At 40.6% G+C, this 21533-nt stretch overlaps 1 long non-coding RNA gene across 1 annotated transcript in view; it reads left to right on the forward strand.

Annotated features, from left to right (window-relative positions):
• The first annotated feature begins 508 nt into the window (after window positions 1-508).
• The window catches only part of LOC134486653 (uncharacterized), a 41288-nt gene continuing 20263 nt past the window's right edge, over window positions 509-21533 (forward strand). The window contains exon 1 of the long non-coding RNA XR_010065993.1: window positions 509-634. This is a non-coding gene — a long non-coding RNA (uncharacterized LOC134486653). The remainder of the gene's footprint in view (window positions 635-21533) is intronic.

The raw sequence follows: 21533 nt of genomic DNA on the forward strand, positions 1-21533 counted from the left end.
ACTCTGATTTCTCGCAGACCAATAAATGGGTGGTTTGTAAGCAGAAGTTCTGCTACATGCAGTTTCAGCACAGGAGTTTGGATTCTCCCTCAACGGGTTTCCTTATTAATTAGCCCTGCCCACTGCCTCTGCTCTTAGATTCTCACATTGCTTACTTCTCCTCTTGCTGTGACCTGACAGGAAGTAACTGAAGGGAGTTAGGGGTTTATTTGGGCTGTGATTTGGGGATTGTTCAGCTGATTGGGTTGAATAGAGCATGATGGCAGGAATGTGAGGTGGTTGGACACATTACATCGGCCTCTAGACAGCAGAGAGAGGGAGGGCACGAGGTGGAGCTAGGCTTGTGAACACTTAACGGCCTACGCCCAGCGACCTCTCAGGAGGTGCCACCTTTTAAAAGCGTCTCATCTTTCCAAAATAACCAAATCTTTCAAATTCAAACATCAGTGATCCAGCCACGACGGCTTACGAAGTATTAAATGTCTACTTATAAGTTTGCTATTTGTTTAGTTACAGACTGGTTAGAGGATCACACTTCTAGCAGTGCCAACGTAGGCCGATTCAGCATCTTGGAAGGAAAACCACTGACCAGCGAGGAACCAAAGGAGGCTCGAGACAGCTTAGAACTTAGGTGGTAAGTCTGTTCTCTGTAGTCTCTGCTCCAGGCCAGGCCTGGTCCTTCTGTGGGTCACTGTACTGCTTATTTGACCAACGTTACGTTCAACAGAAAAAGATGCCATCATGGTAGGCAACCGCAGTTGAGAAATGAGATTTTGTTTTTCAAGTTTTGGGTCTTCTGGAGGAAAGTAAGTGAACCTTTTCCATGTCACTTTGCATGCTTGGAAGGATAAATGTGGCACCGGAATGGTAAATGCCAAGCAGTTGGATGCATTTTAGTAATTGGCTGCAGTGATACCTAGGTGATAGACGGTTCCAACAACCAGCTCTAATTGTAGAATTAGTAGATGAGGCTTTGTGCTCTGCAAATTGGAGAGAAAAACTTTGCTTATTCACAGCATCAACAAATTATGCCCCCATAATGACTTATTAAATAAGTTGTCTGCAGTGCAACTACACAGTGTCCCTGAACAACAGTGTTGTGTTAGTTGAGTGATACTTGTGTTCTTGAAAAAGGTTCTAATTCAAAAAAAGTTGTCAGAAGAAAAAAAAAAACGCTATTCGTCCCACCCCCTGACACTGTGGGTTGGTTGGCTTAAATCAAGACTGTAGGTTCGTTTGCTTATTGAGCTCAAAAGTTCTGGAGTCGAAATTCCAGAATTTTAGAGAAGGGTTGATTTTTTCAGGCTAGCCATAGCAGAGGTGAACCTACTTTGAACTTCCTTGCTCTGGTGGGTAAGGCAGTGTGGCGTTTACTCCTTACAGGTATAGTTATCATAGCAGCAATGATCTTTTTCATAGATAGAGATTCCACAGAGAATATATATGTGAACGCATAGAATATAGATGAGGTGAATATGTATGATATGTACGTGAATGTTATGACTGTGTTTATATATTTCTTATAAGATATATAATATATGATATAAGAATATATACATACACACAAATAATACAGCCATTTATATAGTCCCACAAACACCATCTTAACACGAGGCCTTAAGTAATCCATAAAAATAAATTTTCTGGTAATAAATGGTCACATGTTTCTTCTGGAACTGGTGAAGAAGAATATACATCACAAGTAACAACCAGGACTCATATCTGCCGAGACCTCATGTGTTTAAATAAGAGGCACGGATTATAAAATGTGAACGTCCAGTGACTGAGTGGATATCTCGTGCCAAGTACTCGCCTCGTAAGGTGTGGAACTGAGCTCAGTCCTGGAGCCCACTAGGAACAAAACAAAACAAAGCAAGCAAGTTAACAAACAAACAGATGATTGGTTATGGAAGTACATGCTTGTAATCCCTGGGACATAGGGTTAGAGTGCAGAAAGGGCTGCTTGGTGAGCCCCAGGCCAGGGAGACATATTATATCAACAATGGTGGATGCTTCATAGGAATGAAACATGAACTTATCTTCCTGACACACACACACACACACACACACACACACACACACACGCACGCACACACACACACATGCACACATGCGCGCATGCACATGCACACACACACGCACACACACGCACACACACACACGCATGCGTGTGCACACATGCTTAGCCACACACGTGCATGAACACGCACATACCAATGGAAGAAGTACTGACATCTAGTTGATTTAAAAATCAAGTGATAAATTTGAGTTTGGTTGCAGTCAATGTACTATGGTTGGAGACACAGGCGAAGTGCTTTTGAAATTATGTGTAGATCATTTAAACTTCGGAAAAAGGTAACATCACTGTCTAACCCACTGGGTTCAATGAGTATTGTCTGTACATGAATAGGTTTCAGAGTCAGCTACTGGGGCATGGACACCTATCAGTGGCCACACCCCAAAGGGGAAAAAATGACTCACCAAGATGCCATCAATTGCCTACAGTGCTTCAGCTGGCATAGGATTTTCTAGCACAATGAAAGCTATCTAGTGGGAAGAGAATTTCCTTAAGGGACTTGAAATGGGATAGAGAGGGATGAATATTATCAATACACATTGAAGACCAGTATGAATATTTCAAAGAATAGATAAATATATGCATAAAGTAAATAGTAAGGCAAGGACGAACATCCAAAGGTTGTCCCCTGCCCTCCACATGTGTGCTATGAACACAGTTCACTCACACACATGAATAAGCACACACACACTAACACACATGTTGCAACAATGAACTGAGGCGGTATGCACATTAAACAATTAGATAAAAAGAAATATCCTCTAACTCTTGGCTACTGTCATTTTACCTTATGATTTTGTGTACTCTGTGTGAATGGAAACATACAGAATTCTGTTCTTTCCTTTTTTAAAAATACCTTTATTTTTCTTGGATATTTTATGTATTTACATTTCTTTTTTTTTTTTTTTGGTTCTTTTTTTCGGAGCTGGGGACCGAACCCAGGGCCTTGCGCTTCCTAGGTAAGCGCTCTACCACTGAGCTAAATCCCCAGCCCCTGTATTTACATTTCTAATGTTATTCCCCTTTCTCCCTCTTTTGTACCCCTCCTCTGCTTTTATGAGGATGCTCCCATTCCTACACACCCACTCCAAACTTAATGCTGAGGCTTTACCCTCCACTGGGGAAACAAGCCTTCACAGGACCAAGGGTTTTTCCTCCCATTGATGCTGGACAATGCCATACTCTGCCACATATGTGGCTGGAGTCATGGGTCCCTCCATGTGTACTCATTGGTTGGGGGTTTAGTTCCTGGGAGCTCCGGTGGGGTCTGGTTGGTTGACATTGTTGTTCTTCCTATGGGGTTGCAAACCCCTTCAGTTCCTTCAGTCCTTTCTCTAACTCCTCCATTGGGGTCCCCTTGTTCAGTCCAATGGTTGGCTGCAACCATCCTCATCTGTATCAGCAGGGCTCTGGCAGAGCCTCTCAGGAGACACTCATATCTGGCTCCTGTCAGCAAGCAGTTCTTGGCATCAGCAATAATGACTGTGTTTGGTGGCTGTGTGTGATGGATTCCCAGGTGGGGCAGTCTCTGGATGGCCTTTCCTTCAGTCTCTGCTCTGCTCTTTGGTCCTGTATTTCCTCCTGTGAGTAGTTTGTTCTCCTTCTAAGAAGGAATGAAGCATCCACACACTGGTCTTTCTTTTTCTTGGGCTTCATATGATCTGTGAGTTTTTTCTTAGGTATCCCAAGCTTTTGGGCTAATATCCAAAGTAAGTGGATACCATTTGTGTTCTTTTGTGACTGGGTTACTTCACTCAGGATAATATTTTCTAATTCCATCTATTTGCCTAAGAATTTCATGAAGTCATTGTTTTTGATAGCTGAGTAGTACTCCATTGTGTAGATGTACCACATTTTCTGTATCCATTCCTCTGTTGAAGGACGTCTGGCTATTTCCAGCTTCTGGCTATTATAAATAAGGCTGCTATGAACATAGTGGAGCATGGGTCCTTGTTATATGTTGGAGCATCTTTTGGGTGTATGCCCAGGAGTGGTATAGCTGGGTCCTCAGGTAGTACTATGTCCATTTTTCTGAGGAACCGCCAGACTGATTTCCAGAGTGGTTTCACCAGCTTGCAATCCCACCAACAATGGAGGAGCGGTCCTCTTTCTTCACATCTTCACCAGCATCTGTTGTCATCTGGTCATCTGAGTTTTTGATCTTAGCCCTTCTGACTGGTATGAGGTGGAATCTCAGGGTTGTTTTGATTTGCATTTCCCTGATGACTAAGAATGTTGAACATTTCTTTAGGTACTTCTCAGCCATTCGATATTCCTCAGCTGAGAATTCTTTGTTTAGCTCTGTAGTCCATTTTTAATAGTATTATTTGATTCTCTGGAGTCTAACTTCTTGAGTTCTTTGTATACATTAGATATTAACCAACTATCAGATGTAGGATTGGGAAATTGTAGATTTCCCAATCTGTTGGTTGCTGTTTTGTCCTATTGATAGTGTCCTTTGCCTTACAGAAGCTTTGCAATTTATGAGGTTCAATTTGTTGTATCTTGATCTTAGAGCATAAGCCATTGGTGTTCTGTTCAGGAAATTTTCCCCTGTGCCAAAGTGTTCGAGGCTCTTCCCCACTTTATCTTCTATTTGTTTTACTGTATCTGGTTTTATGTGGAGGTCCTTGATCCACTTGGACTTGAGCTTTGTACAAGGAGATAAGAAGGGGTTAATTTGCTCTTTTTTGCATGCTGACCTCCACTTCAATCAGTACCATTTGTTGGAAATGCCGTCTATCCATTGTATAGTTTAGCACCTTTGTTAAAGATCAAGTGTGTGGGTTCATTTCTGGGTATTCAGTTCTATTCCATTAATATACCTGCCTGTCTCTGTACCAATACTATGCAGTTTTTCTTTTTTCTTTTTTTTTATCATGATTGCTCTGTAGTAGAGCTTGAAGTCAGGGATGGTGATTTCCCCAGAAGTTCTTTTGTTGTTGAGGATAGCTTTAGTTATCCTGGGTTGTGTTTTTTGGGTTTTTTTGGTACATTTCCAAATACATTTTAGAATTGCTCTTTCTAATTCTGTGAAATACTGAGTAGGAATTTTGATGGGTATTGCATTGAATCTGTAGATTGCTTTTGGCAGGATCGCCATTTTCACTATACTAATCCTGCCAATCCATGAGCATAGGAGATCTTTCCATCTTCTGTGATCTTCAATTTCTTTCTTCAGAGACTGAAGTTCTTGTCATACAGATCTTTCACTTGCTTGGTTAGTGTCACAGCAAGGTATTTTATATTATTACTGACTATTGTGAAGGGTGTCATTTCCATAATTTCTTTCTCAGCCTGCTTACCCTTTGATTAGAGGAAGGCTACTGACTTATTTGAGTTAATTCTATATCAAGCCACTTTGCTGAAGTTGTTTATCAGGTTTAGGAGTTCTCTGGTGGAATTTCAGGGGTCACTTAAGTATACTATCATATCATCTGCAAATAGTGATACTTTGACTTTTTCCTTTCCAATTTGTGTTCCTTTGACCTCTTTTTGAGGTCTAATTGCTCTGGTTAGGACTTGAAGTACTATATTGAGTAGGTAGGGAGAGAGTAGGCAGCCTTGTCTAGTCCCTGATTATAGTTGGATTGCTTCAAGTTTCTCTCCATTTAGTTTGATATTGACTACTGTTTTGCTATATATTGCTTTTACTATGTTTAGGTATGGGTCTTCTATTCCTGATCGTTCCAAGACATTTATCCTAAAAAGGTGTCGAATTTTGTCAAATGCTTTCTCAGAATCTAACGAAATGATCATATAGTTTTTTCCCTTGAGTTTGTTTATATAGTCATTACATTGATGGATTTCTGTTTATTGAACCGTCCTTGCATCCATGGGATGAAGCCTACTTGATCATGGTGAATGGTCATTTTGGTATGTTCTTGAACTCAGTTTTTGAGAATTTTGTTGAGTATTTTTGCATCGATATTCATAAGCAAAATTGGTCTGACATTCTCTTTGTAGGGTCTTTGTGTGGTTTTGGTATAAGAGTAATTGTTGCTTCAAGAACAAATTAAGTAGTGTTCCTTCTGTTTTGATTTTGTGGAATAATTTGAGGAGTATTGTTATTATGTCTTCTTAGAAGGTCTGATAGAATTCTGCACTAAACTCATCTGGTCCTGGGCTTTTTTTTGTTGGGAGACCTTTAATGACTGCTTCTATTTCTTTAGGGGTTATGGGATTGTTTAGATGGTTTATCTTATTGTGATTTACTTTGTACCTGGTATCTGTTTTGAAAATTGTCCATTTCCTCCAGATTTTCTGGTTTTGTTGAATATAAAGTTTTGTAGTTGGATCTAGAAATTTTTTGAATTTCCTCAGTTTCTGTTGTTATGTCTCCCTTTTCATTTCTGATTTTGTTGATTTGTCTCTCTGCCACCTGATTAGTCTGGCTGAGGGTTTATTTTGTTGATTTTCTAAAAAACCAGCTCTCGGTTTTGTTGATTCTTTGTATAGTTCTTTTTGTTTCTACTTGGTTGGTTTCAGCTCTGAGTTTGATTATTTCTTGCTCTCTACTCCTCTTGGGTGAATTTGCTTCTTTTTGTTCTAGAGCTTTCAGATGTGCTGTCAAGCTGTTACTGTGTGCTCTCTCCAATTTCTTTTTGGAGGCACTCAGAGCTACAAGATTTCCTCTTATCCCCCTTTCATTTTATCCCATAAGTTTGGCTGTGTTGTGCCTTCATTTTCATTAAATTCTATTAAGTCTTTAATTTCTTTCTTTCCTTCTTTCTTTCTTTCTTTCTTTCTTTCTTTCTTTCTTTCTTTCTTTCTTTCTTCCTTCCTTCCTTGACCAAGTTGTCATTGAGTAGAGCATTGTTCAGCTTCCATGTATATGTGGGCTTTCTGACCCTTTTTTTTTTTTGTTTGTTATTGAAGACCAGCCTTAGTCCATGGTGATCTGATAGAATGCATGGGATTATTTCAATCTCCTTGTATCTATTGAAGCCTGTTTTGTGACCAATTGTATGGTCAATTTTTGAGAAGGTACTATTAGATGCTGAGAAGAAGGTATAGTCCATTGTTTTAGGATGAAATGTTCTATAAATATCTGTTAAATCCATTTGGTTCATGACTTCTGGTTTCTCTATGTCTATGTTTAGTTTCTGTTTCCATGATCTGTCTATTGATAAGAGTGGGGTATTAAAATCTCCCACTATTATTGTGTGAGGTGCAATGTGTGCTTTGAGTTTTAGTAAGGTTTCTTTTATGAATGTAGGTACCCTTGCATTTGGAGCATAAATATCCAGGATTGAAAAATCCATCTTGGATTTTTCCTTTGATGAATATGAATTGTCCTTCCTCATCTTTTTTTGATAACTTTTGGTTGAAAGTCGATTTTATTCAATATTAGAATGGCTACTTCAGCTTGTTTCTTGGGACCATTTGCTTGGAAAAGTGTATTCTAGCCTTTTACTCTGAGGTAGTATCTGTCTTTGTCACTGAGGTGTGTTTCCCATATGCAGCAAAATGCTGGGTCCATGTTATGTATCCAGTTTGTTAGTCTATGTTATTTTATTGGGGAATTCAGTCCATTGGTGTGAAGAGATATTAAGGAATAGTGATTGTTGTTTCCTGTTACTTTTGTTAGAGGTGGAATCATGTTTGTGTGTCTCTCTTCTTTTGGGTTCATTGCAAGGAGATTACTTTCTTGCTTTTTCTAGGGTGTAGTTTGCCTCCTTTTGTTGGAGTTTTCCATCTATTATCCCTTGTGGAAAGATATCATGTAAATTTTGATTTGTCATGAAATATCTTGGTTTCTCCATCTATGTTAATTGAGAGTTTTGCTGGATATAGTAGGCTGGCATTTGTGTACTCTTAGGGTCTGTATGAAATTTTCCCAGGATCTTCTGTCTTTTACAGTCTCTGGTGAGAAGTCTGGTGTAATTCTGATAGGTCTGTTTTTGTATGTTACTTGACTTTTTCCCTTACTGTTTTTAATATTCTTTCTTTGTCTTGTGTATTTAATGTTTTGACTATTATGTGATAGAAGGAATTTCTTTTCTGGTCCAGTCTGTTTGGAGTTCTGTAGGCTTCTTGTATGTTCATGGGTATCTCTTTCTTTAGGTTAGGGAAGTTTTCTTCTATGATTTTGCTGAAGATATTTACTGGCCCTTTAAGTTGGGAATCTTTGTTCTCTTCTATACCTATTATTCTTAGATTTGGTCTTTCATTTTCTGGATTTTTGGATGTTTTGGATTAGGAGCTTTTGACTTTTTGCATTTTCTTTGACTATTGTGTCAATGTTTTGTATGGAATCTTCTGCTCCTGAGATTCTCTCTTCAATCTCTTGTATTCTGTTGGTAATGTTTGCATCTATGGCTCCTGATCTTTTTTCAGGTTTTCTATTTTCAGGGTTGTATCCCTTTATGATTTCTTTATTGTTTCTATTTTCATTTTTAGATCCTAGATGGTTTTCTTCAATTCTTTAACCTGTTTGGTTGTGTTTTCCTGTAATTCTTTAGGGGATTTTTGAGTTTCCTCTTTAAGGGCTTCAACTTGTTTGCCTGTGTTCTCCTGTATTTCTTTAATGGAGTTATTTATGTCCTTCTTAAAGTCCTCTATCATCATCATGAGATGATGATTTTAAATTCAAAGTTTTCTTTTCCAGTGTGTTGGGATATCCAGTATTTGCTTTGGTGGGAGAATTGGCCTCTGAAGATGCCAAGTAGTCTTGGTTTCTGTTGCGAAGGTTCTTGCGCTTGCCTCTAGCCATCTGGTTATCTCTGATGCTAATTGGTCTTGCTGTTTCTGACTGGAACTTCTCCCTCCTCTGGGCCTGTGAGCCTGTGATCCTGCAATCTTTGGAGTGAGAATGCTCCTGGAAGACCAGCTCTTTGTTGGCAGATTTTGGGTCCCAGAACTGTGGGACAGCCTTTGCTCTGGGGGGCAGATGAAGACTGGATACGTTCTGTCCTAGGCTGTCCTGTGGCTCCTGAACCCCTTTTTGCTCCTGGGGGTTTGCTTTGGACAGTCAGTGGGGAGAATGTGGGTTCTCACCTGTGGGCTGAGAGCTTAGGAGGGATAGCGCTCCTGGCAGACCAGCTCTCTGCGGGGCAGGTTTTGTGTCTGAGGGCTGTGGAACAGTCCTGGCTCTGGGTGCAGATCTAGACCTGAAGACAGAATTATTTTCTATTTGTATGACTGGCTTATTTCACTTAACAACATATTCTCAATGGTGTGAACATGTCTTGTGGTATGTATCAGAATTTTCTTTCTTATGTCAGTGGACTAATATTCTTTTTATGCTTATCCTACATTATGTCTGTTCATTCTGACAATGTCCAAATGGCTGCCTTTACATTATAGCTATTGCAAAAGATGTTACCATGCACATTCCTTACAAAAGCTAATTCTCAAAACCTAGCTTTAAACTCTTTCAAGTGCATATCAAGACTGTTGTATTTATAACTTTTAAAGATGGTTCCACAGTTTTCACAATGGCTTTTCATTTCACCTTCTCATCAAAAATGCATAAGGATTCTTTCTCTGTATCCTTGTCTACATTTGTTATGTTCTACAGTTTTACAACAGTAGCCAAGCTCCGGGTGTGAAGTGATTCTTCGCTTTAGTTTTGATGTGTATTTTCCTGATGAGTACTGTGGCTGAGTGGGTGTTTGTATGAGTGTAGCTCTTTCGTATATCTTCTTCAGGCAAAATGTCTTTTCATATCTTCCCTTTCTGAATGTAGCTATTTTAGTGACTGCCATTGAGGGTACTCATTTTGGATACTTGCCACTTTTAAGATAGGTGCTTTGTAAGTGTTTTTGTCTGATCTGTGGATTACTTTTTACTTTGTTGATAATGTCTTTTAATTCACAAATTTAAAAAAATTCCACAAAAGAAATTTTGAAGTGTGGGTAAACTAAGGTTATATTTGTAGCTATACAGTGTTGAGGTAAGAGGTTCATGTGATGACCAATCTTCTATGTCAGTTTGACAGGGTTTGGAGACATACAATTGCACATTTGCGAGGACTTTCCCAGAGATGTTTATCTCAATGTGGGTGGCACCATCTCAGGGGCTGCAGTTGGGGGTCCAGAAGTTGTGAAAAAGAGCAAGAAAAAGAAAGGAATTTTAATATCTGACAGAATAGCAGGTTAGGCTTTTACTTACATGTTGAAAGACAACAAGTATAAAAGTTTCAGAAAATCTAAACTAATATGAAGTTTTATTAAAAAATCAGAGGGAAGGCCAAACTAAGGAGAAGACTGGAAGCATAGTGTCAAATGAACCACTTTGCAGGAAAAGCCACATTTAGGACAAGATGACTCTGTTAGAATAGCAAGGAAACTCGAATGATAAAAGGAAAAGGTCATCACACCATATTTCTACATTCATCAAAAGCTCTCAGCAATGATAAAGATATTTTCTAAAGACAAAGACAAAGGCCGTCATTAATGGATGTCCATACAACAATGGTGACTGTATGAGACCCATTTAAATTAGGAGGAAAATAGTTATATCAAAATCATCCAAAATGACTAAATTATAAGGTGAATAGAGTAATTCTGCAGTCATAGTGGGGAATTTCAACACATTTCTTATATATGGTCTTTAAAAATTTGATAATTTATAGTATCATTAAACTTCAGTGTATACATATATATCCATATCACACCAAGATCTACAAGGCCCAGATTCTTTTTAAACACAGAGAAGACATTTGTTAAATTGGTGATCTAATGATCCATGAAGAAAATGTAAATATACCAAAGGTTTCACACCATTCATAATATGGAGCCTAGTCTTAGTGTGATTAACTAAAATCAAGGCAAGGAAAAAATGGGGAATAGTTTTATTTGTTTAAGATTTAATGACCACACTTTTTCATTATCTGTGGTCTAAAGAAGGGATTATAATGGGGGTTTTAAACTTTCAAATTGGATGACAATAAAGAATCTAAACTATGGAGCTTGTAGTGTCAACTAAACCTATACTTTTAGACTTAAATATTTATATAAGAAACTTATAGGCTTAAATGTTTATTTAAGAAAGCTGAAAAAATAAAGGCATCAAATTACAGTATTTTACTTGCAGCATATTAATGGTTTACCCAGAGATGCTCAACTTGTCAAGGTGCCAACAATAAAAACTCTTCCCTAAATGGATCAAATATCACATTCTTCCTCCTCCCAAGAATTAAGGATTCTTGTAGAAGAGGGGATGAAAATCGTGTAAGGGCCAGAGGTGATGGAGTGGGGGTCATACAAGGAAGCTGCACATTTTCAATTCAGCAGGGCAGCTGCACATCCAAACTCACATTTGACCTGCGTTGGTGGGATAGTGGTGAGCATAAATGCCTTCCGAACTCACCTCCATTGTGACATCATCGTGCACAGATCTATGCAAACCAAAGTCAGACTGAATCCCAGCATGGAGTGGGGAATTGGGCATGAAACCTTACTTCTAGCAAAGGGATTATTGTCAACTGTTAGCTACCAGAAGATATAGATAGAAAGGAAAGAAGAAAGATGTTAAGTAGATACGAAATAGAGAAAAGATGTAGAAAGAGAGAGATGAGATAGAGAGATAGAGACACTAGAGAGATAGAGATAGAGAGATATACACACAGAGAGAGACACAAAACAAGAACAGTTTGTAAATACCTTATTGGGCAAATCCAGAAAAGGCTTAGCTAGACAAGTGACAGGAAATGCAGCATGACTGACTGCATCAGTAAGATCTAAACACGTCTCTAGACTCAAAAACATTAGTCTTTCTATTTTTAAAATCACAGTGTGTAGAATGGTTAAAGTATGTTTTGGGGATCAGGTGTGGCTACACATTCACATGAAAACTTCACAATCTTTGGAAAGCCATAGAAATCTAGTAAGTCCCAGTTGACTTGCCTGTCAAATGGAAATAACCCCATGTCAATCTCATAGTATCATAAGGATTACAAGAATTGAACCATATGAAGTACATAGTGCCTGACATGTAGGAAACTATTAATAAATGTTATCCATTGTTATTTTATGACATGGTCTTTGAATGCTTAAATTAACAGGTCATATACTTATAATATTGAAATTGAGACCCTAGTCTGTCTCTCTCTCTTATTTCTCTTTGTTTTTCTTTCTTCTTTATTTCTCTCCCTTCCCTTCTTTCCCCTTCCTTCCTTCCTCTCTCTCTCTCTCTCTCCTCTCTCTCTCTCTCCCTCTCCCTCTCCCTCTCCCCCTCTCTCTCTGTTATTATTTCATTTTCATTAGACAGAAGCCTTGGATTATACCCAACTAAGATCATGGATGTAACCTGAATCTTAACATCCTTACTTAGCATCTTTTGGCATCTAGGAATCATGTTGTGATAGCTAATCTTCATTGTCAACTTGTCTGGATTTAGAATCATCTATGAGACACAATCTGGGCAAGTGACTCTGGGGACTTTTTCAGGTAAAATTAAATAGGGTGGGGAAGATCTGTCTTGAATGTGGGTGTCACTATCTATGGGGCTGAGCTCTTAGAGTTAAGAGAGAAGAGAAAAGGAGAAAGCTACCTACAGCTAAGCTCTCCCTTCTGGGCTGTGAGATGTGAGCTGATAGCCTTATACTCTACACCTAGGTGAATGCTGCTCCCACCACCACACCTTCCCAAACTGTGTGCTCAGGCTCTGAGACAAACTTCACCTTCCCTAAGCTCTGTTTCGTCAGGTGCTTTGTCACAGCCATGACATGCTAGGAATGGAAGCTTACAGTATGTGGTTGTGTGCAGTTTGACAGGGAATCTACCAGAATCTGTACCTGAACGGGAAGGACAATGGTCACACTCTCTTCACACTGTAATCCTCTTTCCTCTCCAGGTTTAGTAAGTGACTTCCTACATATTCTTATAAATAATTCTCAAGTGGCCCACTTTCCCCTATTCTCTGCACACATTTCCTTCCCCGTTTTGGGCAGACTACTGTATCCCGTATCATGGCACTTGTCACAGACTGTTGCCAATATTTGTTGACATTTGTTTTAATTCCTAAAATATGTGATTAATAGTGTTATTTAATCTTAGCATTGCTGGCATATAATTTCTGGCATATAGGAAGCTCTCACTAATTGCCAAACAAATAGATGAATTATCTATTACCTTATCTGTGTATTATCATACATATACAGATAAGGTATTGTTTTTATCAACACATTATTAAAACTTATTCTCTATAGAGTTTATTTAATTTGAGTGAATGTAAGCTTTCTGGAGACCATGGGGTCAGCAGGTGAATGTTCTAGTGCTGTGTTGTGCCCATTTGGCTTTATGTAAACAGTATGAAGTACTTCCTAGTCTCTTAACAATCGACTTAACAAACTTCGGTACATAAGACCCCTGAGTGCTCACTTGCTCACTGCCATGTGAGGAGACATGAACACTTGCCTATTCTCCCTACATAGGGCCATGATGATGGGCTTATGTAACAGTTCTACCCACGTCTTTATTGACTCTTGCGCTTACTGGGGCTACTTACAGGAGGTACCTACATCACCAACAGGCCTGTTTCAGATAGGACGCTGGGTCATGGAAGCTGCATCGCTCATCACGGCACCCAGAGTTGCACACAACTCAACTGCAACCTCCTCAGTCACAGTCACTTTCTGCTCATGCACTTGGCAAAGGGGCTTTGGAACTTTATAATTTTCTGAGTTTCTCAGACTTATGGACTTGTTTCCCTGCTCCAGGAGGGAGAAAGAATAAGAATCCAGCACAGCACTCATTTTTCAATTAGGAGAGCACGTAATTTTTCCAAGGCATGAAACTCCAATCAGAGGCTGGGTCTGAGAGGGCTGCTGGTAAGGAAGTGGAGAAAACCACAGATTTCAAAGCAAACATTGAGCCAGATGAAGCTTGGCCAAGGGCTCTACCGACTCTTGAGTTAGAGTAAAACTAGACAAAAGTATTAAAATAATTTATTTAAAGTAGCATCATTTTACAACTCTATACATCATTTTGGTAAAGCAATGAATTATTCGGACTGAAGCAGAGGCAGTTCATAATTATATGTCTTGTAGCTTATATCCGCATCCCCCTTTGTGTGACTAAAGAGCACATTTCCAAGGCCCTCTTCGACACTGCCCACCATCTTACAGGTATGTTCTGGAACTTTCCTTCATCATATGTGTCCTGTAGGACCATGAACAGTCCAGGTCTAGGACCAGAAAACCCTGGAAGCTGGCAGAGAAGAAAGTAGGGGGTACTATGGTAACAGGTCAGGAACTTTCTGTTCAGAGTTTTACATTATGAACAGTTTTAAGAAATCTTTTATTTTCCAAACAGGGTCTAACCATGTAATCTTGGATGGCCTGGAAATTACCATAACCTTCCTGCCTCTGTCACCCACGGGGTTACAGCTGTGTACCTCCATGCTCTTCTCGACAAATAGTAACTATATATGTACATTAATTTTAAATATTGCCCAGACATTGGAGTTACTTAGGGCGTGTAAAAATATAAATTCCTCACTATTTGAAATGTTATTTCTGTAGGCTGGAGAAGTCCTAAAATGAATTCTGATAATTTACCTAGATGCACACTAAATGCTCAACTCCCCTCCACACACCCACATGTGTGCACACACATACACACACACACACACACACACACACACACACACAAAGGGGCTCTTTAAATGTCTATGTTCTCCATATTGCTATTCACCATAGATGTCCATCTAGCTACTGTCATTTATATATGCAGACCAATGGTTTTCTAGCCAGCTCATATATAGTCTACAAGTACAGAATTCAAGTGATTAGGCTGATAAAACATTTTATTTCAACCACTGACTTGACATGTCTTCCTCTGTATAATCTTTTTCTAGACTTCAATATAGTTATTTTAAAATATTTTCAATGACCACTGCATGCTGGAATGTAATGAAGAAAATTTGCATTTCAGAGCCGTCATACATTTTCTAAAATTATACAGGTTATTATTAAGGTTTTCGATGTGGGCCCTGAGAGGTCTGGGAGACACTAAAGCAGGTACTGCCTGAGGCCCTGTCACCCTGGGACCACGGTTGCTGTTATAATGGACACATACATGATGTACCAGGTAGTGGTGTGGTCACAGGAAAGCCTGCCTCACCTCTCATGGGAGAGCGGGCCCCTAACCTAACTTGCCCACAGCACTGAGGTATAGGTCATAGTGTGGGCCAGGGAGAGCCAGCTTTGGTCACCATATGGTTCTCCTCAGCTGACGGTGTTTGGTACAGACGCAGGCAGAGAACAACTCATCCTTCCTAGTGTGGCTGACCACTAGGAGTTTGACCATGCTCCAATGGAGCACACAAAATGGACTTTGCAGGGGGAAGGGTCGTGGGGAAAGTGGAGAAAACATGGGAAGACTAGGAGGTGAGTAGAATCAAGGCACATGATGTAAGATTTCTAAATAATCAATAAGAAATAATTAAAAAAAGAATTTAGATAAATTTTCTCCCTTCCTTCTTGAGACTAGGTTTCTAGGCTATTTTCTAACTCAGTAACATAGTCCAGGCTGTCCGTGGCCTCACACCAATCCTCCTACCTTCGCTACCCATGACTGTAGAAATCTTATTCTACTTTTCATTAATTTCTTACCACCTTCTAGTTTGGATGCAAACGTATAAACTTTGCTCTGCCAGTTTTGAGCTTATATTGTTTAAAAAGTTGTGCAGAGCTTTAAATGTTTATCAGTTAACATGGTGGATTCATATCACAGCGAAGAGGGATGCATTCTGGATGACACAGTCGCGAAGACATCTGGCTACTTCCTCACCAGACTGACTTGGCCTGAACAAAACTTGCCTGGCCCAAGAATTACAGAGAAGCAAAATTCTCAGTGGTGGGGACTGGCTGCTTGTCTAGTCTTTCATGGCAGCCATGGAAAACTTACGGGCAAAAGTCTATGTTTTTAAATAAATCTTTGTAACCATATTCTAGAATGACCTCGAAATTAATTCCTGGTGCAGAGTTTTTAGCCACAGATAATGCTGTATAATTAGCAGCCATTTCCAAGAGAGTTTACATGCATATGTTTATATACGGAGTCAGTTGTGGGGACCCAGTCATGGCCCTCAGTGACTGCACAGACCACGGGCCTCAGCATGCCACCCACATCAGCATGCTTCCAAAGACAGCAAAGCCCGAGAACATCACCAAGGTATCAGGCAGAGGTACAGACTGCATTACCCTTGATGTCCTTGGGGTATGAGGCACCAAACCCTGTAATGCTCAACTGGTACAAATTTGCATATATCCCACACACCCTTTTCACTTTAGGCCTGTCCAGACTCTTGGCTCTGAAACACCATGCTTTTCCCTCTGCAAAAGTGCACACTCCAGAACGTCAAGAGTGAGTCACAAAAGGAAAACCTCATAAAGTTTTAAGTGAGTTTATGATTTGTGCTGAGCCACACTCTTACCTTTCCTGGGTATCCATGGCCTGTGGGTGACAAGTTGAACACAGCTGAACCTTCATTTCCAGATGACTTAAAAATACTACATCCAGGGCAAACACTCCATATGATGTTTTACCGTGCTGATTATTGGATAATGACTAAAATCTTCTGAGCCTGTGTAATGATGCAATCTACTCCTTCCGGGATAGTTTGTATCTATAGTCAGCCAAATTCATACAGATAGTCACAGTAACCTTTTCACAGGGCCAATGGGAGTTACTGCATTCATTAGGTGACTTACACATCTATCTGGGAACAGCATGCAGGAGGAGACCGTGAGGAAGGGACTTCACAGTTATAGATTCCCTGAAGTCAAACCCATGTGGCTGGGGAGATGGCTGAGTTGGTAAAGCACTTGTAATAAGCACGAGGTCCTGAGTTCAGATTCCAACACTGGTGTAAAAAGCCAGGCATGCAAGCAATTCCCATCATCTCTTCTCTGAGGAGGTGGAGATGGGCAGATGCTAGAGCTCACTGGCCAGCCAGATCAGCTGAATTAATGAGCTCTGAGTTTCATGAGCATCTCAAAAAAAAAAAGAAAGTGGGGATGGGCGGGCACAACGGCTCTGCTGGCAAGGGTAGCTGTTCCAAGCCTGACTGCCTGATTTCAATCAACAGCACCCTACAGGGTAGAACAAACTTCTCCTGATACTTGTCCTCTGATCTTTACACGCACACCGCAGGTAAGTATATGGTTGTTTTAGTCAGGGTTTCTATTCCTGCACAATCATCCTGACCAAGAAGCAAGTTGGGGAGAAAAGGGTTTATTCAGCTTACACTTTCCACATTGCTGTTCATCACCAAAGGAAGTTGGGACTGGAACTCAAGCAGGGCAGGAAGCAGGAGCTGATGCAGAGGCCATGGAGGGATGTTACTTACTGGCTTGCTTCCCCTGCCTTGCTCAGCTTGCTCTCTTATAGAACCCAAGACCACCAGCCTAGGGATGGCACCACACACAAGAGACCCTCTCCCTTGATCACTAATTACGCAAATGCCTTACAGCTGGATCTCATAGAGACATTTCCTCAAGGGATGCTCCTTTCTTGTGATAACTCCAGTTTGTGTCAAGTTGACACACAAAATCAGCCAGTACAATTGACCCCTTGTCAACTTGACACACAAATTAAATCTCAACCCTTACTTTCTTACTCATCCCCAAGATCTAAATAACTTTAAGAGCCCTACAGTCTTTACAAATTCTTACATATTAAAATTTCAACCCCCTTAAAATATCCAATCTCTTTTAAAATTTAAAGTCTTTTTACAATTCAAAGTCTCTTAACTGTGGGCTCCACTAAAATACTTTCTTCCTTCAAGAGGGAAACATATCAGGACACAGAATCACAATCAAAAGTGAAATCAAACTCTAACTGTCCAATGTCTAGGATCCACTCACAATTTTCTGAACTCCTCTAAGGGCTTGGGACACTTCTCTAGCTCTGCCCTTCGTAGCACACACCTTGTCTTCTAGACTCCACATGCCTGTTCTCCACTGCTGCTGCTGCTCTTGGTGGTCATCTCATGGCAGTGGCATCTCCAAAACACTGCTGTCTTCTGCTGCAACTAGGCTTCACCAACAGCCTCTCACAGGCTCTCTTCATGGTGTCAAAACCTCAACTCCTTTGCATGACCCCTTCAGTCCTGGGACATCAACTGCAACTGAGGCTGCACCTTCACCAATGGCCTCTCACAGTGCCCAGTCTCAGCTGCTCTTCATGACCCCTTCATGCCTTCAAAACCAGTACCACCTGGGTGACTCTTACACACTACCAAGCACTCTTACACACTACCAAGCACAGCCACAGCACGAGGTACATCCCTGGCTCTCTCTGGAACACAGCTTTTTTGTGCTCTCAGAAAACACTTCCCAGAAGATTTCACCTCAGTGATGCTGGTTTCAAAGAAATGGTCACTAATTTCTCTGCTCCAGCTGACCAGCACCAAGAGTCGCAGTAATGCAAAGGTTTTGCTCTAGCAGTTCTGGTTTCTTGTTAGTCACAGCTGATTCTTCAGCCCCAGCTAACCAAAACCACAGAATATTCACAATCAAAACAGCAACCGCCCTGATAAGAGTCTTTAATTCTCCCTCTGAAATTTCATAAGCCAGGCCTCTTTCTGCCCTGTTCTCAACATTTTCTTCCATGTTTCTACAGAACATCCCACAGAACTCTTAACATCCCAATGATTCTTCTAGCTCAGTGTTCCAAAGTCCTTCCACAGTCCTCCCCAAACATGGTCAGGTTGTCACAGGAACACCCTACTCGGCTGGTACCAATTTGTCTTAGTCAGGGTTCCTATTCCTGCACAAACATCATGACTAAGAAGCAAGTTGGGGAAGAAAGGGTTTATTCAGCTTACACTTCATGTTGCTGTTCATCACTAAAGGAAGTCAGGACTGGAACTCAAGTAGGACTGGAAGCAGGAGCTGATGCAGAGGCCATGGAGGGATGTTACTTACTGGTTTGCTTCCCCTGGCTTGCTCAGCTTGCTCTCTTATAGAACCGAGCATCACCAGCCCAGGGATGGCACCACCCTCAATGTGCTGGGTTCCACTCCTTGATCATTAATTGAGCAAATGCCTTACAGCTGGGTCTCATGGAGACATTTCTCAAGGAGAATACTTTCCCTGTGATAACTCCAATTTGTGTCAAGTTGACACACAAAACCAGCCACTACAATGGTGTAGCATATGAGCTCAAGTACACACGCACACACACACACACACACACACACACACACACACACACACACACAAACTCATACAAAAAAGTAAAATTTAATGAATTTTAAAAATAATACGGAAACTGAGGAAGACATTTGACATTAAATTCTCGTCTCCAAAAATAATATGAAACCTGAAGAGCCATTTGACATTAGATTCTTGTCTCCATACAATTGTGCACACAAATACATATGAATCCACATGCATATGTGCACAATCCCTTGCCCCACACCACCACATACACACACAAACCATACAAATATGTACATGGTACCTACAGTACAGTAGCCAGCTGCAAATGAACCCAGTTGCTCAGCCTATAACTCTTAAATTAATTATTAAATTGAACCAATAAATTATTTGACTCTAAGCTTGTTTTTTTTTCTTTTTCTGTGTACTCTGGTGGTGACCTTTGAGGGTAATCTGTGGACTTTGCTGGATGACTGTGAGGGAAGTTGTCCTCAATATGCCTCAGGGCATTGAGCAAGCCCTTTGCCCAAGGTCCTGCTGATGGGACTAGTGTAGAGAAGGAGAGAATCTAGGGGTTCCTTTCCTAGATCTGACCTTCCTGGGTAGCTGCATTCTGGGTTTAAGTTTGCTCAACTGCACAAACAAAGAATGTTTAACACATAAGTAGGTGAACTGGTGTTTAACTTATTATAGGTAAGTAAAGATCTAGATATTTCAGTCTATTTAAATCAAACTTGCAGAATTTGAGGAAATGGGCTTCAACCCCTCCCTCCAACAGTATAGATCAAATTTAAAATCTGAGAAATAAGGTTTTTAATTCAAGCACCGAAACTTCAAAGCTGTGGGTCTGACAAAAGCATTAAAGCAAGTGTTGAAAGGATCAAGACAAGTATTCAAATGTAATTGAGGTCCTGCTTAATTACTTAATTAAGGCACAGCTACATAGGGAGGATGAGGACTCGGCGATTTCCAGCCCAAACAGCAATTTTGCTCCTTGCTGCAGGGATTAACTTTAAAACTCGGTGGCTGACTGCGCACGTGTCCCTTCATCAGGAAAATGAAGTTTGAAGAGGGCAAATAGAACCCTCAGCTACTGAGTGTGGTCCAGAGGCCCTGAGTTTTATGGACAATGAGCCTTTTAACCCTGAGAACAACATTCTATGGTGGAGATTATGGGCCGCATTTGCTGAAAGCTAAGCTCAAATGCTTTAAGATTCGGGGCAAGAATTACACAGTCTGCGCACGGTAGAACCAGACAGGGAACTGGGCAGGCGTTACCCAAGGTTTCTGCTCTTCGTAGTGTGTGTCACCATCTCCAAGGGGCTGAGCACAAGTTGAATGGAAGAAAATATATCCACTGATGATGGAGGTGGGCTAACATTGAGATTTTTGTCAAATTAACAAGAATATCATACAGGAGTCTAGATGAAATTTTCTCTTTAGTTTCTGAAATCACTCCCAGCAATTGTCAAATATTGACTTTTTCTGAGCACATGCACACATGCACATGCACACACGCACATGCACACACACATTTTATACACAAACATATTATGTATGTATGTATGTATGTATGTATGTATGTATGTATGTAGTCTATAATCTACTTGACTCAGATAGGGATGCTAACGAATGTCTAAAAAAAGATTCTGTCCAATTTCATCTTATAGACCCAACGGAGTTATCAAGGTTTCTAACACGAGCACAGTTAACTCCCAGATAGCTGTATCTTCTGGAAATCCTTGGTGTACCTTATGGTCAACTACACTAGCAAAGAGTCCTATGTTCAGTTACCTCTCACCTCTTATAGACTGCCAAAGAGAGGAAAGACCACACAAGGGCCAGCTCTTGAGATTCGTGAGCCTTGGGCTGGAGAGATGGCTCAGCCATTAAAGGCTAGGCTCACAACCAAAAATATAAGAGACTTGTGAGCCTTAAACTCCCTGTCGATGACCACAAGTGCTTTTCTTGAGGGTTGCAGTGCCCACGTTCACACTAGAGGGAAGATGAAATCTCTCGCTCATCTGTACCCAGGAGAGAAGGCCACAGACAGTCTAGAGAGTCTTCTAGGAGGTTCTGCATTCCTAGAAAGGTAGAAAATTAGAACTCACAGCTCCAAAGGTTCATAGTCTGTGTTGAAGTTCCTCCATTCACCAACTAGACACAGTTGGACAACTCAGTGTGCATCCCCGCACCGTGGTTGACTTAATGGGGTGCTAGTGCTACTCATGTCTACCTCCTCAACTTGTGATAAGGAACCCAGAGTAGTGGTTCAGGCTTTATCCTCACCACCAGGAAGGCACAGGTGGGAGCATCTCTGTGAGTTTAAGGGCCAGCCTGATC

Source organism: Rattus norvegicus, chromosome 4 (genome assembly GCF_036323735.1).
Source record: "Rattus norvegicus strain BN/NHsdMcwi chromosome 4, GRCr8, whole genome shotgun sequence".
NCBI classification, from domain to species: domain Eukaryota; kingdom Metazoa; phylum Chordata; class Mammalia; order Rodentia; family Muridae; genus Rattus; species Rattus norvegicus.